At 40.0% G+C, this 16706-nt stretch overlaps 1 protein-coding gene across 4 annotated transcripts in view; it reads left to right on the top strand.

Moving 5' to 3' along the window:
- Window positions 1–16706, top strand: part of celsr1a (cadherin EGF LAG seven-pass G-type receptor 1a) — a 122393-nt gene that overhangs the window by 29422 nt on the left and 76265 nt on the right. The gene's annotated exons all lie outside the window — the stretch shown is intronic.

The raw sequence follows: 16706 nt of genomic DNA, 5'->3' as shown, positions 1-16706 counted from the left end.
TCAAAACAATTTTATTTTATACATTTATTGTCATTTACCTCTTTAAATGCTTCTTTCAAGAAAATATTTGTGAAGTTTAAAAGACCATATAGTAGTGTTTGTACTTGCCAAACATCAGTTTGCTTGCACTGTTTGCGTCCTTATATCACTATTTTATTGAGTATATCCATCCCAGAAAAAAAAAAGTCGTTGCTGTGGATATTTTCTGTTCTGAGTATAATGGGTGACAAGAAGCAGTAGCAGTAGAAACGGTAGTGTTTTACTGTTTAGGTGCACTCACATCAGGCAGTCCATGCCAAAAGCATGATTGACTGCTGGGCATGAATTTAAAAATCCTATGGCCATGCCAAGACATTGGGAAGACATGCCCTCCTTGGTCTTGTATTGGTTCGCCCCAATACATCACCTCTGCTGCTGAGGTTCAAGTTTGTCAGTGCTGCGAGCTATCTGAGGAGACGCCGATTACTGTCTCCAACTATCCTCAACTATCTCCAACTATCCAGGTTGTCAACAATTACCATCAACATTGACAGTTTGAATGAACTTTTAACTAAATGGGCTCCACTGTCTGTACAGAAAATGTCTTGTGTTCCTGTCTTTGTGCAATACACATTGTTTTGACATTTAGACCACTAGATATGAATCAAAAAGAAAAAAATAGTTGTATTGCCTGATGAATTGGGACAGTGTATATGTAAGTGTAAATGTGTGCTGTAATACGTTGTTTGACACTGTAGTGCACAGTAGTCGGACTTCAGTCGTTGATGGCCGCTGTCCTGTATGTTTTGAATGTTTCTCTACTCTGATGAAGAATTTTGACAGCTTGGCCCCCTGCAGGGGGAGGTCGCCCCAGTCCTACCTCCTGCAGGGCTTTGAACTGGACTCAAGACCTTTTGAGGAAGCTACAACTTGCTACTCAACTTCCTACCCCCCGGGCAGATCCCGACACCTGGAAGTTGGTTCAAACAGACAGGAATCAAGAGAGCACCCCATGGGGTGATTTGGAGGTCTGTGTCAGTCATGCCAAATGTCTGATAATGACATTTGGCCCGATTCACATCCGACTGTAAATTACTTTTTGTCTCTTGCCTGATTAGTGTATTCCTGCATTTGTTAAACTCCTTGTTGTATAAGAATCTGATTACAACCTCACTCGAGGTCAGCATTTCTACCAGACCTCTGGCCTGTGTAGACACGCTCACCGCCGGCTCAATAAAACCTCATAAAAACCACAAAGCGGACTTCTGAACTGGTTTGATAAATTCCACAACAATTTGGCGCCGTGACCCGGATGACAATAGACCTTCGATGGAAACTCCTGTTCCAGAACAACGGCGCAATCAGCGACTCTATCTAAAATTTTAGAGGTTAAGGGATCCACTTACAAAATCCCAAATTATTGTTGCTGAGTTGTTGTCGAAAGTCTGTGAATTGGAGTGCCGGAGAATGGTTGACGTCATCCTGAGATTTTAGGTAAGTCCGCTGTGTGGTTGTGAAGGTTATTTTATTATTTTGTGTTATTGGGAACGTTATTGTAGAGATGTTTTTAGGAACGCTGGCAATTTCATAACACTTGAATTTGATTGTGTTGTGAGAATGTTCTGCTTCTCCTGCCTTAAGAATCTGACTCGCTCTTCTAAAAAAGGTTTAATATCTCAGGTAACATTAAAGAGAGAAATGGCCAAGAGCGCCATGGTTGGTCTGGTACCAATAAAAAGATAGTCCAGGGGGACTATTCTTATGCATATGCAGGACGTGGGGTCCGTAAGTGTTGGAACACTGATATATTTGTGAGAAATAGACATAATGTATGTAGAGAAACTGTTTTATTTTATAAGTCGGGATGACACGCTCTCCCAAAATGAGGTATATTTCATTTCTGCAAGAATCGACTTGCTCTTCTTGCACCAACAGGAATGATTTGTATGCTCTGTCAAGTGAAGTTTTTCAGTTCTTTAAATACATGTATGGTAATCACGGTACCGATAGTTTTTATTTGTTAGTTTTGTTTGTTACTTAGTTAGTATTAAATTGTTAAAATAACTAAAAAGCACTTTAAACTCCCTCAGATTTTTGGAGGGATGAAAGTAGACGCCGTAATGCAGAATCCCAAATAGCTTCGCTTACTGATCTAAATAAAAAGCTGATGGCTCTACTACAAGGATTTAAAAACACAACGCAGACGAAAAATGAAATTAGAGAACCAGTTAAATGATAAAATCAAAACCTTTATCCGGTGAAACTGATTAAAGAATCAAATGACGATGACACTTCTGATGACGACTGGATTTTACAAAAATCCAAGATCTGTTGCCTACAAAATTTGGAGCCAAATAATGGTAAGAGATTTTAAATTAATAAACAAAATGGCTAGAGGAAACAGCGGTTAAACTAACTTTGCCACATGATTTGAAAAGTAAAGTACTTGATGCGCAAAGTACTTGATGCTTGTAGAATTCCCTTTTAATCCCACAGCTGTTGCCAAAATCACACCAGAGCAAGCTCAGACTTTTTTTCACAGTATTTATTGCCTTAACAGTTCAAAGGGAAAATTGATAATCCCAGGGAACTTTATGCTAAAACAATTTTGACAGCAAAAGAGAATTGTGGTCTGTCACGAGATCAGATTGATGGATTCCCTCCAGGGTACATGCAAAATATATATTTGCTAATTGCCCTCCACAAAGGGTAGGCCTGGATAACGCAAAAAAAAGAATCTGAAATGTATGAAAATACTAATGTCTTTTTCAAAAGTGTTTCCTACACAGGTTGAGCGCTGAGAGGAGGCGCAGAGGAAACAGCCAATGATCGGCTCCCATTGGGGTGAGCCAAATCAGAGCATCCCAATTTACATAATCGTATCCTGCCTATGGTAACTTCATCATGTAAGTGCATGGAAATCTGTCTGTGGCCTACTATAACGTCTCTGAATGCATGTATAACTAATCTCTAACTAGAGGTGTCAAGTAACGAAGTACAAATACCTCATTACCTTACTTAAGTAGAACTTTTGGTTGTGTATGCTTCACAGGAGTAATTATTTTTTAGACGGTTTTTACTTTTACTCCTTACATTTTCACGCAATTATCTTTACTTTTTACTCCTTACGTTTTAAAAACAGCCTTACTCTACTTCATTTCGGCCTTTAAAAAAAAAAACTATCCAGTTAAATTGTGCCATCCGGATAGAGTGAATTTGGTTGTGGTTGGATGAGAAGTATAAACATATTTGGTTTGTACGTGTCTGGTCTCTGAAACACATGTTAATGCTCAATAATGCACATATATGGTTCTTTAATATATTTGCATTATACTAAGATGCATTCATTTTCAATGGCTTTTAGCCTTAATAGTTTTTCCCCGCTTATATTACTTTTACTTTTATACTTTAAGTACTTTTGAAACCAGTACTTTATACTTTTACTAGAAAAAAATGCATATATAATAAATTTTGAGTTGATACTTCAACTTCTACAGGAGTATTTTTGAACTCTAATATCTATACTTCTACCTGAGTAATGAATGTGAATACTTTTGACACCTCTGTCTTTAACACTCGTCCTGACCTTTCCTGTTTTCCTCACTGACGGCTCTGCTTATAAAAATGGAATACCATACGCAGGTTATACAATTTGTGATAATTCTTAATTGTTGAAAGCGCCCCCCTCTCCAGCTCCACCCAAGTAGATGAAACTATATACTGATCAAAAGGTAAAACTGTTACAATCTATACAGATTCCAGATATGCTTTTGGTTGTGTATATTGTATCTTATAGATTTTATATATTGTGGGCGAACCGAGCATTTATCTCATCCTCGGAGATAAATGTGGTTAATTGATTGGTGAACTGTTACAAGCCTGTCAACTACCTTCATCTATTGCTTTGTTAAATGTGAAGCCCACACCCAGTCCAACCCTGTTTTCACTAGGCAATGCTTCAGCTGACCATGCAGCAAAAGAAACTGCCAAATTTGGCTTACCTGTCTATGTAAAACTTTGCCCTTCTATACCCGCTAACGACCTGGTTTCTCCTAATGATGTAGCTCTCCTACAAGAAGACTACTGAGGTGAAGAAAAAACGGATTGTAGCATTCCCATGGTTGTAAAAATGTAAATAATTTGTGGGTCAGCAACGACGGCCGCGTTGTTGCACCCACATCCTTGTACACGTGAATAGTTGATCACAGTTGGCAATCACAGATGAGAAAAAGGGGGAATGTGTCAGATAGTGTTGAAAGACTGATAAGCTCCAAGATTTGCATCCTATAAAAATATTGCAAACATTATCAACACTTCCCCCCACCGTGATTTTTTTTTGAAGCTCTGCAAATAGACATTATGTGAGGGATATGAAATTATTCTTGTATGAAAATGTTCATGTATGAAAATGTTTTTGTATGTGCAGAGAATTTTAAACTGGACTTAAATGGACAATGTTGACACCTGTTAACACCCATTAGGAAGCACAAAACTCACGCTTCATGAAAGGATTATGGGTAGACCTATGACCATACCAAGCAATTCAGTTCTGTATATATGAAGAAGATGGACTTCCATGCCATGGATGAATCCATGATATCATTCTGTTGTACTCTAAACTTTTGCTGTCCAGTCAATCCACAGACAAGTAAAAGCTGTCCAGTCTCCTCCTAGTCACAAACCGTGCCATAACCTCCAACCCGGCAACTGGGTCTGTGTCAGGGAGTTCCGACGGAAAAACGCCCTGAAACCTCGCTGGTCTAAACCTCAACACGTCCTGCTCACCACCAACACCGCCGTCAAGTGTGAGGGGCGTCTAACCTAGTTCCACGCATCCCACTGCAAGAACACAACTCCTCGACCATGCAGCGGAAACCAGCCGATTCCTTCTTCTTCCTGCCCGGAAGTAGCTGAGCTCCAGCACCTGGGACCTCTGCAGAGGAGCAGGGGAGCAGGGGAGCAGGGGAGCAAAGGAGCAGCACAGGCCAAACTGTGACTCCACATGCTCTCCTTCTGAAGAACCGCTTGTTAAGCCTAAAACCAGCCAAAATCCACTATTATAGCTACCTTGCTACAATGGTTAATCGCTGTTCCATACCTCTACCAAAGGATGTTTACTGGATTTGTGGCGTGAAGGCTTGTGAATATCTTCCAAACGGTTGGTCTGGAATATGTGGTCTGGGCCATGCGGTACCAGCCATGAGAATCGTTCACATTGTTAGAAGAGAATTGTACACACACACACAAACACCATGGACAAGATTTTTTGGTGCCCTCGTTCCAACTTACGGAGTCATGGCAGCTTTGGAACAGATAAGATATTTATCCCATGCAGTTGAAGATTAGCCAACACCACTGCAAAAGACATGCCTATGCTCTCACAAGAAATGACTGCTTTAGGGATGATGGATTTATTAGCTTCTCAAGGGGGAACTTGTGCTGTCATTAAAACTGAATGTTGTACATTTATACCCGCAATGCCACAGTCCAAGAAATAACGCATCACTTGAAAGACATTGCTAAAACGTTACATACAACTGTCGCAACTAGTTTTTTGATTGCTTTAAAGAACAGTTAGGACACGTTGGTTACTTGATATTTGAATTTGTTTTGTTGGCTTGTTGTTATTTGACTTCTGATCACATGTTTAAGGTTCACTTGCAAAATACTCCACTGTAATTCAACAAAAAGAAAAAAAAAAAAAAAAAAAAATTGTGAATTGATGAAGAATTTTGACAGCTTGGCCCCCTGCAGGGGGAGGTCGCCCCAGTCCTACCTCCTGCAGGGCTTTGAACTGGACTCAAGACCTTTTGAGGAAGCTACAACTTGCTACTCAACTTCCTACCCCCCGGGCAGATCCCGACACCTGGAAGTTGGTTCAAACAGACAGGAATCAAGAGAGCACCCCATGGGGTGATTTGGAGGTCTGTGTCAGTCATGCCAAATGTCTGATAATGACATTTGGCCCGATTCACATCCGACTGTAAATTACTTTTTGTCTCTTGCCTGATTAGTGTATTCCTGCATTTGTTAAACTCCTTGTTGTATAAGAATCTGATTACAACCTCACTCGAGGTCAGCATTTCTACCAGACCTCTGGCCTGTGTAGACACGCTCACCGCCGGCTCAATAAAACCTCATAAAAACCACAAAGCGGACTTCTGAACTGGTTTGATAAATTCCACAACAACTCCAACACCCCCGATTAATAGTCATCCTCTGGATGACATCAAGGTCTGCATGAGTCTGTTAATTACAGTCATTTATTTAAAACATGCAGGACAGCGGCCCTCCAAGACTGGAGTCTGACGCCTGTGCTGTAGTGGAGTGGTACAGGCTAGAAGTGTAGGCTTTTAGACACCAGCAAATACGTTTCTTTTCCTCGGCATTACTGATGCAAGCATAGGTAGAATTAGTGCTAAGCCAACCCATCCATAAAGAGCTGAAAGTGCTTGAACACATGACAGCATGATCCATATTTCCTACTTACAGAGAGCAAGTGGAAACGAGTAGGAATGCAGTGACTCAGGGCTTGTTTGTTGCATCAACTATGTAATGACTCCCCATCCACTTCGATAAAGCCCTTATTTGCTCAATTGTAGTAATTTAGAGTTTGACTATTTGTATGTTTATCCATGCTACTCGTCCCTACTTTCCTCAGCCGCATCTCTGTACGGTCTCTCACATTCAAAAAGGAACAAAGGTTCATTTTAGATAAATTAAAACCCATTCTGACCAATAACACTTATCATAATTGGTATTATTGGCTGGAAAACACAACAATTCTCTTATAGACATGTGGCACATCATGGTGGAATTCACCAAAACACCTAGACCTACTATTTTTCCTGACCTCCCACCTGGATTGAGCCATGTCTCATTGAATGGCAGAGTCAGAATCAGCACTGCTTACTGGCGTGCACACACACACCTTCGGTTGTCTCTTACTCTTAGTATTATTTTAGATGTTTTCACAGACTTCTTATGAGTCTCAGCATTCCAGTTTGGACCACAGGAATGATTTCACCTATAAACAAACCAAGAAACATCCTCATAATTAGACTGAAATCTGCTCACAAGTGTGTGTGCATGTGCAGTCACGTAGTTCTAGTGTGTGCTGAGCCTTTGATGAAAGACCTGAATGTGCTGCTCACTCAAACCTATATGTTCATAAAAGTGTCTCCATTGTCTGAATGAATCAACTGAAGTGCTTCATACAAGAGTCTGTGGTCCTTTAGTCCACAATACGCTCTTATCTTCTTATCTTCTTTTGAAACCATCATAACATTGTCTAACCCACAAACCTCATTCAAGAAAAACTGAGATTCTGAGATGATTGCTGTGTAGTGCTGAAATTATAATTCATCAAATCATTAAGATTTTCTCCTTGGGGGTTGACCAGATTGTTGTGTTTTTTGTACTAGGGCACGGTAATAGCGGGAAACAACTAAAATAGAGGATAGGGTTAGAAAAGGGGAGCTTCCAGAGACACTTTTTCATCTTGATCCTATTTGTCCATCTTCTCCAATAGTTTACAATAGTCCATCCAGTTCCCACCTGTGTTTATAAATATGTATGTTAACTCTGAAGATTTTTATTCATCCCCTGGAGTAGTTTAATGTTCTCTAAGATTGTCCAAATCACATGTCTTGGCATATTTTCTTGCAAGAGCAACCTAGTGAGTGGTTGACCTGATGTCTAATTGAGCCCATGTATGAATAGAGAAGGTGATTGTCAGAAGAACTTTCAACAAGTGAGTGAGCGTGATGATACTTTCACCGCTGGAAAACCTTTACAGTACAGACATTCCTCTGTTTGAGATGAAGATACCATCAAAAATGTATGTTGAACTTCTACAGTGAAAACCATTTCACTGTAGAGCAAGAGACTTGGTTGTTTGAAAGCATGATGATCTGGGAAGGGCTGCAGGTAGCTTGGTGGTGAGCACTGTTGCCATACAGCTAAAATGTTCCTGGTTGGAATCATTAGCTGGCTCTGTGTGGAGCTGGCATGTTCTACCTCACAGGGTTTCCATGGATTTTCTCCATGTAGTCTGTTTTCCTCTCACAGTCCAAATGAATATGAATGTTAGGTTGAGTGATGAGTCTAAATTGATCCTAGGATCGAGTGTGTATGATTGCTTGTCTATGTGAGGCCTTGCACTGGGTGTACCCCACTTTTCATTCAAAACCAACTGGGATAGGCTCCAGCAGACCCCTGTGATCTTGAATAGGAAGAAGCAGATATAGATAATGGATGGATGGATGAGATACACTCTATCTACATGTTGCCTCTCACCTAAACCATTTCTTGTACTGAGAATGATGGTATGGACAGTTTCCTGTGTTGTGAACTACGTACGAAAAGCCAACTCTTGACTTTAACCAGGGGATCAAGTTCAATCTCTGCTCAAAGTTCTTATGTGAAAACTCTTCAGAGATTTCTGAAGATTGTAAAGAATCTGGACAGATGAGGGTAACTGATATGTGTCCTTGCCTCTGCTTCTTTTCTCTCCTGAGGCTGACTCATTATGAGGCAGCTTTCTTGTCAACCACGTTGCAGGGCACAATAGAGTGACATTTACCTGACCCTGTAAGGGAAAAGACGAGGGTAGGTAAGGTAAGAAATAACCATAAGAGTAGGAGGAGACATACGGTGAGACAAAAGGAGTTGTACCTCTGAGAAAGGCTGAAGTGAAATACAGCAAAGTGGAAGAAATGTTGAGGGGAGAAAGAGAAGAAAAGGGGAATATAAAGGAAGAAGGTGGGTGTTGAATTGGGGGCCTAGCTATCCTTTTCTGTCCGACATTCCCTTCTTTTCTGACTTCAAAGAAACTCCTGTCGGGAAGGAATTATTCATCTCTGCTCAACCGTACGGCATTGTTAGGCCCCCCTCCTCGTCCTCCACCTCTGCAACCCCCATCAAGACCAGATTTGCTTATTGCTTCCTCAGACAAAAGTGATGTAAATGGGATATTAAAGGGCCCATATAAAGGCTTTTGATGCTGCAATACCATTATAGCTCATACAATAATGGTATTACCATATTTCTGTTAGAAAAACAGGTCTTTTCATATGTAGTTTTCTAAGGCTTATCTTAGGCGTATCTCATAAAATGATGCCTTTGAGCCACTCCACATATTTTGGATTTGTTTTTGGCTTATCCATATGATGAAAGATAGTTTGTGAGATGTTCCAGATATGGCTTGTCCAGGCCGGACCAGTGCTGGCACAGGTCCAGTGGAGGATAGAAACATCAAGAATTCAGCATGGAGCCAATAGCTCCAGGTGGGCTGGAAGAGCCCAAACAGCACCAGGGCTGTCTCAGCCTTGCTCAGTGACCAGCCAGGAGATGTGAGTGTTTGATGTAATCAGTGAATTAACCGCTTCACTAGCTGCCAAGCCGGGATGGCCGGTAGCTTTATTGACTCCTTCATTAACCAAATGTTCTGCTGGGTGGCAAACTGGCCAACAGCAACTGAACAGCTGATACACATGTTAATCCCATGCCCGAGTTAGGTCAATTAACCAAACAGTTGGAAGTGTATTCTCCAGTGAAAATTCCCATCAATATCTACACCCGCTTCATCCTGGAGGCTCTCCCAGCTGTCACTGGGTGCAGGGTGGGGTTCACCCTGAATGGTTTGCCAGTAGGCCTGTGTTGAAAAAATAGATTTCCCAATTCTAAATCGATTCTCATATTAATTCCTAAAAATCGATTCATATGTCTAAAGATCGATTTTTTTTAATTTTTTTTTTTTGGGGGGGGGGGGGGGGGGGGGGGGTGTTATTTTCTTTTATTTATTTATGTGTTTTTGTTTTTTTCATCATTACATTACAACTTTTGGTAATTTTTTTGTTTATCCCCAAAAAAGGAATGTTTTGTTGGACACGAGAATAACTGGTGCCATGTTTTTGCCTTTAAATATGTTTAAAGGTATGAAAACATTAAAGTGTTCAGTTATAATTGCATAAATTGTCTATATTTCATTACTTTATATACTGTCTTGGGGTTACATTTGCAAAAAATGCTAAAAACCAAATTCTCAAAAATTAAAAACCAAAATAGACCGAAAATGTGGGAAAAATTAAAACCGATTTCATCCGTCTGTTTGCTGCCTGGATCTGTTTGATAATTCTGGCCCATGATGTTTCTGAAAGCAGTTCTATCAGCATTCTGGGAGGTGATTGGTCCTTACAGCATCATTAGCTGCAATACTTGCTGTTGAATCTCAATATAATACTAGTAGTAATATGTTGCATAACTACAGTCATATAATTCATGCAACAGCTCAAAAAACAGTTTTAATAACACTAACCCAAATCAATATCGGAATCGAATCGAATCGGATCGAATCAAATCTTGATAATCGATTCTGAATCTTAAGAATCGTAATCGAATCGATTCTTGACATTTGAATCGATCCCCAGCCCTAGTTGCCAGTTTATCACAGGGCTGATGTAGAGAAAAATGAGACAAAACACCATGCATGCTCAATTTAGAATCACTATGCAACCTAAAATGCATGTTTTTGAACTGTGGGAGGAATCGGAGTGCTGGAAGTCAGCTCCAATGGATCCTGCAGTGGAAGGGTAAATCAGTTTATGTCAACAACTTGAAACACTTTCAGAAACACAAAAAAGGAAAACCTTAACTTGATGGGCGTCTTAAGTGGGTTTGATTCTAGTTAAAAGCCCTACAGTTATTAAGGAAGATATCTTTTAAGTCGGTTTACAAGGCGCATAATTTGCAGCACTGTCTTCAGATAATTCTTTGCTTTTTCTTTTCCTCTGACAGCCTCAAAGTTCTAGCAAATACATTAACAATTTATAGGATTTCTCTAGACTTCCTGAAGTTGACAGGAGGTCTGAAAACAAGCCTCCAGGCTCAAATACTCAACAGGAGCACTGAAGGCAAATCGAGTGAAGGAGCCTTGCTGTGCATAATTAAGGTTGAAAACGAACAATTCTGGCAGCTAACCTTTTAAGTCACTTTGTTTGATTTGCTTTTTATTTCCTTCATCGCTTGAATGCAAACATAAAATGAGGAATGCAGGTATTCCTTTTATGTGAGCAGCTTTCAGACCTGCCAATTGCAGTGGGTGCAGTTAAACAGTAAAAGCAAAGCTATGTCTAATTTCCCTCCACACTGATACATCTCTGTTCAAACCAAAGGAAAACTGTATCAATTATGTAATTAAGAAAGATTAGAGTTCAACATGTAAGCAGACATCCATCCAGTGTCTAACTTACAAAGCCTTTTTTTTGTAGAATTAAATGTAAAATTGGATAGATGTTCAAGTACAAAGCCAGTTACTATCAGTGTTGCTTATTTGTATTTAGTACACCTCGACTAATCTAGACATTGTTGGGAGTAACGCAAAAGGTTCAAGAAAACATACTGGAATGCAGTATTCTAAAATTAGCAGTTACTTGTTGATTGCTGAGGGTGTGAGTATTGAGTACAAGACTACAGCCAAGGGGTTTATAGCTTCACCAGATTTCTGCAGCACCTTTCTGTTTCTTCATCACAAATGCACGTCTACCGTCTGGTCAATGGGGCCCCATCTCAGATATATCTGGGACCACATGACATGTGGGCTACTCTTGATTCTGTTGGTGTGCTTTTGTAGGAATTGATGCTGGAAGAGGAGTCATTTGGTATCAAAAAGTGTCTTTTTTTAGTGGCTGCACTTAATCATTCTGAACCAGTTGTAAGTCATGTAAAGTGGTCTGACTAGCGACTTTCATGTAGTGATTTAACTATAGCAATATACTGGGGATGCTCTCTGTAATCCGCCACTCACCAGCTGTGCTCTCGTAGTGATCCCATGATGGGACAATATTCCCTCCCACCAGTTTCCCCATCACTGCAGCAAGAGGGTGGGGCTTCAGAGGGAAAGAGGCATTAGCCGGGCTTCAACCGGTGGAGACTCCGTCATATTGCTAAGTATGGTTTCCTGAGTAGCGAGTCCCCCGAGTCAAGTGAGAAAGTTTGAAATACGTCTTTTGGGATATCTGCTTCCCTGACCATCGTAGTGAAAAGGTTTTGTTTTGTAGTTTGTTTGGTTGTTTCTTGTTTGTGTTGTAGTTTTTTATTTTTGTTATGTGTGTGCGTGTCTTTCACAATTCCCATTAGCACAGAGTTTGTAGCCATCTGCTGATTGTACCCTACTTCTTCTTCTCCAATTTTTGAGGTGAGCCCACAGATGCCTAGGTCTGCTAACCTCCTTACCCTCTATGCTTCTGCCTCACTTGATGTTTTGCGTTTCTCTGGTTTCCCGTATTAGGAAGAGAGTACAGTAGGTTGAGGGTATTAGGTTTAGCTGATAAGTAAATCTGTATATATTTAGCATGACCGTGGCCTTTTAACAAATGACCCAAAGAAAGCACATATAGAGAGAAACGTATAGGAACCGAGACTGAACCTTGAGGGACACCACTCAACAGTTGTTCTAAGGCGGACGCAAGATTGTTTGTCTGGACATTTAAGAATTTGTTATTGATCTAACTTTTGGTGGCTTGAACCAGTTTAATGCCATAAAAGAAATGCCAGATTTTTAATGTGTCAGGTAAATTGGCATCATTGACCATATCAAAGCCATGAGCATGTTTGACCCTGTCTGTTTTGTGATGAAACCATTTGTTGTCAAAGTCTTAGCAGTTGAAGTTGAATAGATTTCTGCTATTCGTATATCTTTAAGCATTATTTAATTAGTTTGCTTGTCTTTACCAATGTGTATATGTGTGTTGACATGGAGTTTGATATGAGTGGGTGTTTGTAAATGGGTAGTTATAATTGCACTTCCGGGAATTAACAAAGTTGCTGATATTCAAATCTTTATTTATTGATATTTTCTTTGTCTCTGTAAGAAAGTGCTTAATGCTAATGCTACTGCTTCCTGAGCACGGGTTCAATAATGTCTCATACAAATTAAAAATGTACTAAATTAAGTTTATTTCTCATGCATTTTAGTAACTTCAGTACCTCTTAGGAAATCAGGTTTATATGTAGATGTATAAACTCAAAGTTTAAGTGGAGGAAAGTGAAATGCAGTCTTGGATGAGATTATGTCGGGCCAAACTGTCCCTCTAGGCGCCGCCCCTTCCTTTCTTTGCCTGGCAGCGAGCCGCGTACCTCCCAGCAGGGATGGAGGCAGGACGGGGGGACACAGCAAGCATTCAGCAGGTGTCGATGGGGGGCTGGAGGGGGTCTGAAGGGTCGCTGTCTCCCTGGCTTTGTCTGTGCAGCCACGCTGAAAACGAGAACACGAACACACTCAAAACACGCATGCACAGATGCCTCAAAGATTTGGCCTATTTAAATTGACACAAGTCTCATGGTTTCCCTGGGCGACCCCCACCCCCCAACACACACACACCTTTTTTTTCTTCTCTGCTTTGTTGAAAAGAGCCAATCATGTGTCAGCTGGTAACTAGGCACCCTATTTATCAGTAACCAGCACCGACAATAAGTGTAACCCGACACCTCCTCTGAGAGTAGAGAGAAAAAGACGAGAGTTGGAATGAGACTTGGAAAGAAAAGGACAGGAAGGTAAACAAAGTGAGGAATTTCAAGAAAATTGACAATTTTTTTAATTCAGTTGATGGTTCCCCTTATTGGTTTTGTTAGTTTACATCTTTAGGTACATTTGATAACACCTGTTGAGCTTTTAAATAGTTTTTCCGCTTCAAATCTCAACCTTTTACATAAATATCATTCTGTTATGGAGTCAAATTATAGAAATATGTTCAAAAAGAGCAGAGATGAGCGATAAGGCGACACTAACGACAGGGGCAGGGATAAAGATCCAGTGTCTGCGTAATGGATACTTGGGTCCTATTAGGCCATTCATGGCTGGGTGGCTCTTAAGAGAGCGTTGCAGACTGACCTGAGAGGAGGCTTTTGATCAGTTTGACCCCCCTATGCCCCATCCCCACGTCTCCCTGCAAAAAAACTATTTGTCCAGTTAGCTTATCAATGGGATCAATGCGTGACAGTGGAGGAAAGAAGAGGCATTGTATGTACAAGCATGTTGATATGGGATGTGTGTTTGAGTGCACGTGAAAGTGTCCAGTCAATGTTTGCAGTATTTAAGTTAACATATTTAATTGTATTCATGTGCTAATAAAGATTAAGGCCCCGTTTACACATAGCCGGGTATTTACAAAAACGGATATTTCCCCCTCTACGTTTTGAAAAATTCCATCGTTTACACGAGATCGTTTTCAAAATCTCTTCGTTTACACGAATCCGCATAAATAGGCTGTTAACGTCATGCCAGCCAATCAGAATCCTGGAAAAAACATCAACAAATGACACGTGTAACTTCCAGTTAAGGCCAACGCAGAGCCTACGGCGTAGGGTACGCGGCGACGCACACCGTACGGCGCGCATCGCCGCGTACCCTACGCCGTAGGCTCTGCGTCGATTTGACGCGGGACCATAATTCAGGCTTTACTTCCAAGATGGAACAAGAGTCTTTCGTTTGGAGTGACAGAGAAGTGGAGTTACTTTTAAGTGTGACTTTAGAATATAAAACAGGTAAAATACAAGAAAATATTGACGGTGGCCAAACTAATTGTAAACAGGTCGCACACATGACGCTAGTGACGTTTCTGTTGCATAATGTGACGTTCTGAAGCCTAAATCTCCGTTTTCCTCTGTTTAGATGCAAACGTGAAAACTGAGTTTTTGAAAATCTCAACTTTGGCCGGAGTTTTCAGAAATTATCGTTTTTGGTGACTTTGAGCTCCGTTTTCGTGTAAACGAACGGCCAAAACGCATGAAAACGCCTCAGTTTTTGCTCCGTGTAAACGGGGCCTGAGAGTGATGTGCATACTGCCAGTGCTGAGCAGAGGTGTCAGTCTCTGTGTGTGTGCGTGTGTGTGTGTGTTTATGAATCCTTGTTTATAGTTGAGTGATTCCCCTCTATAAAAAGAGAGAGAACCGTTTGACTTCACCTGTCTGTGAGACATAACTTAGGTACAATTTTGTTTAAAGGAATATTGGATTACTTCAAGTAAGTGCTGTGCAGCTCTCGCTGTCTCCTGTTTCTTGTTACTGGAAAAAACCTGCCAAAGTAAATTTATGGCCTAGAGTTCCCCACTACAGTGTAGATACACCATCACATCAACGCTGTGCATGTTAGTCAGTTCCTTCCTCAGACTTGTAGGTCTACCTAAAAAAGCGTTATGCTAACAAGCATACAACATATTTTGTTTGTTGAAACGATTCTTCTTGCATTCATGTATATTAGCACTAAGAAAGAAAGTCAAAATTAAATCTCCTAGTTGAGCTACCGCTGTAGCTCGGCTAAGTTTAACCTCCATTCCTATAGGAGGAATCACTGAGCTAAAAGTTGCAAAAGTTCCTTTGTGTTGCTTTAAGTGTTATTGGATAATGCATATTCTTACCAACCAGTTAAAAGCCAGAAAAAAAACGTATTTTCTTAAACTAAATCCCGCAATTCCATCTTCATAGAAAGATTCAGAAAAGGTCTGTTTTTGCTCTTCATATTTCATTTTGTGTAAAAACCTGCTCTTGTGGTTGCTACTGAGGGTTGAACTAGCAGTAAAGTGATGGAATTGACTTTCTGCACATCAAAGCACACAACTTCTGTATTTTGTCAGAAATTGAGTTTTTTGTTTTCTCTCTGAAAATGAATATATTTGTAATTGACCACAAGACCTCTCTGAGAACAACATTTAAAACTGCATGACCTTCGACCTCAGCAAACATAATTTGTTTCCTCTCATCCTCAACTCTGAAACTCTGACAAGCCTTAATGATCCTCATTAGCTTTTGGAGGTGATTTGTGGTGCGAGTTTGGACTTGTGTTGGAGAAGTTCAGTCAGTTGGTCTCAGGATTCAGTTGCCAAAGGCTGATTCTGCATTCAGCTTGGCGCTTCATCCGTCTGCTATGTGGGTCATTTAATTATTTTTTCTATTTATAAGTTTTAAGCAGTCCAGATTTCAAAGTGAAAACTTTTATTTTTCTGTATTTGATAAATTGAATGAAATTTGATTGTGTTAGTTCATTAGGTTATTTCAAGACCCTTCACAGTCCAATTCATATTTAAACATTTATAGTTAAATAATTTACAATACTTGGTTTATTAAAATGTTAATGGAACATATAAATTTTTTCTAGGCTTGAAGGATAAAAAGTGCTTATGTCCCATCAGGTTATGATTGGTTAAGTAAATCAATATACAGTCATGTGCACCAATTGGTACTCCATTTCTGATATGCTTTTCTTTTTTGTTCTTGGCTAACAAAGCAAAAGGAAAGAAAATAAAAAACACAAACCACATGGACACTAATAAACACCTCAATATATTCATATACGTCAATAGTGAGTATCATTGTTTTCATATTCCTACGGTTAAAGTAAATAGTAAATTAATTTAAAGTAAATAAAAGACCTCACATCAGACATTTTAATTAAAACATGGACTCAGATTCATTGGCAGAGGAAAGCTTGTCAAATTACCCAATTTTCCCCACGCGACTGGATGCTGCTGGATGCTGGACTGTTCTGTAAAAGGCTCCTGTTTGTACTGTATATTCATTTTCACTTTTTGTATAGTCTGCACTCTTTGCTGTAGTCAAGTTAAATGTGTAGACTTTGTTTTCATTCATTTCATTATTTTTTTTGTCAGTCTGATGCACATTTGTTTGTGTACTTCAGATCTCTGTCTGGTTGCAGGAAACAATTTCAACCA

This window comes from Cololabis saira, chromosome 23 (assembly GCF_033807715.1).
Source record: "Cololabis saira isolate AMF1-May2022 chromosome 23, fColSai1.1, whole genome shotgun sequence".
Taxonomy (NCBI): domain Eukaryota; kingdom Metazoa; phylum Chordata; class Actinopteri; order Beloniformes; family Belonidae; genus Cololabis; species Cololabis saira.
The sequence above is the reverse complement of the archived record's forward strand: the minus strand, read 5'-3'. Positions and strand labels throughout refer to the sequence as shown.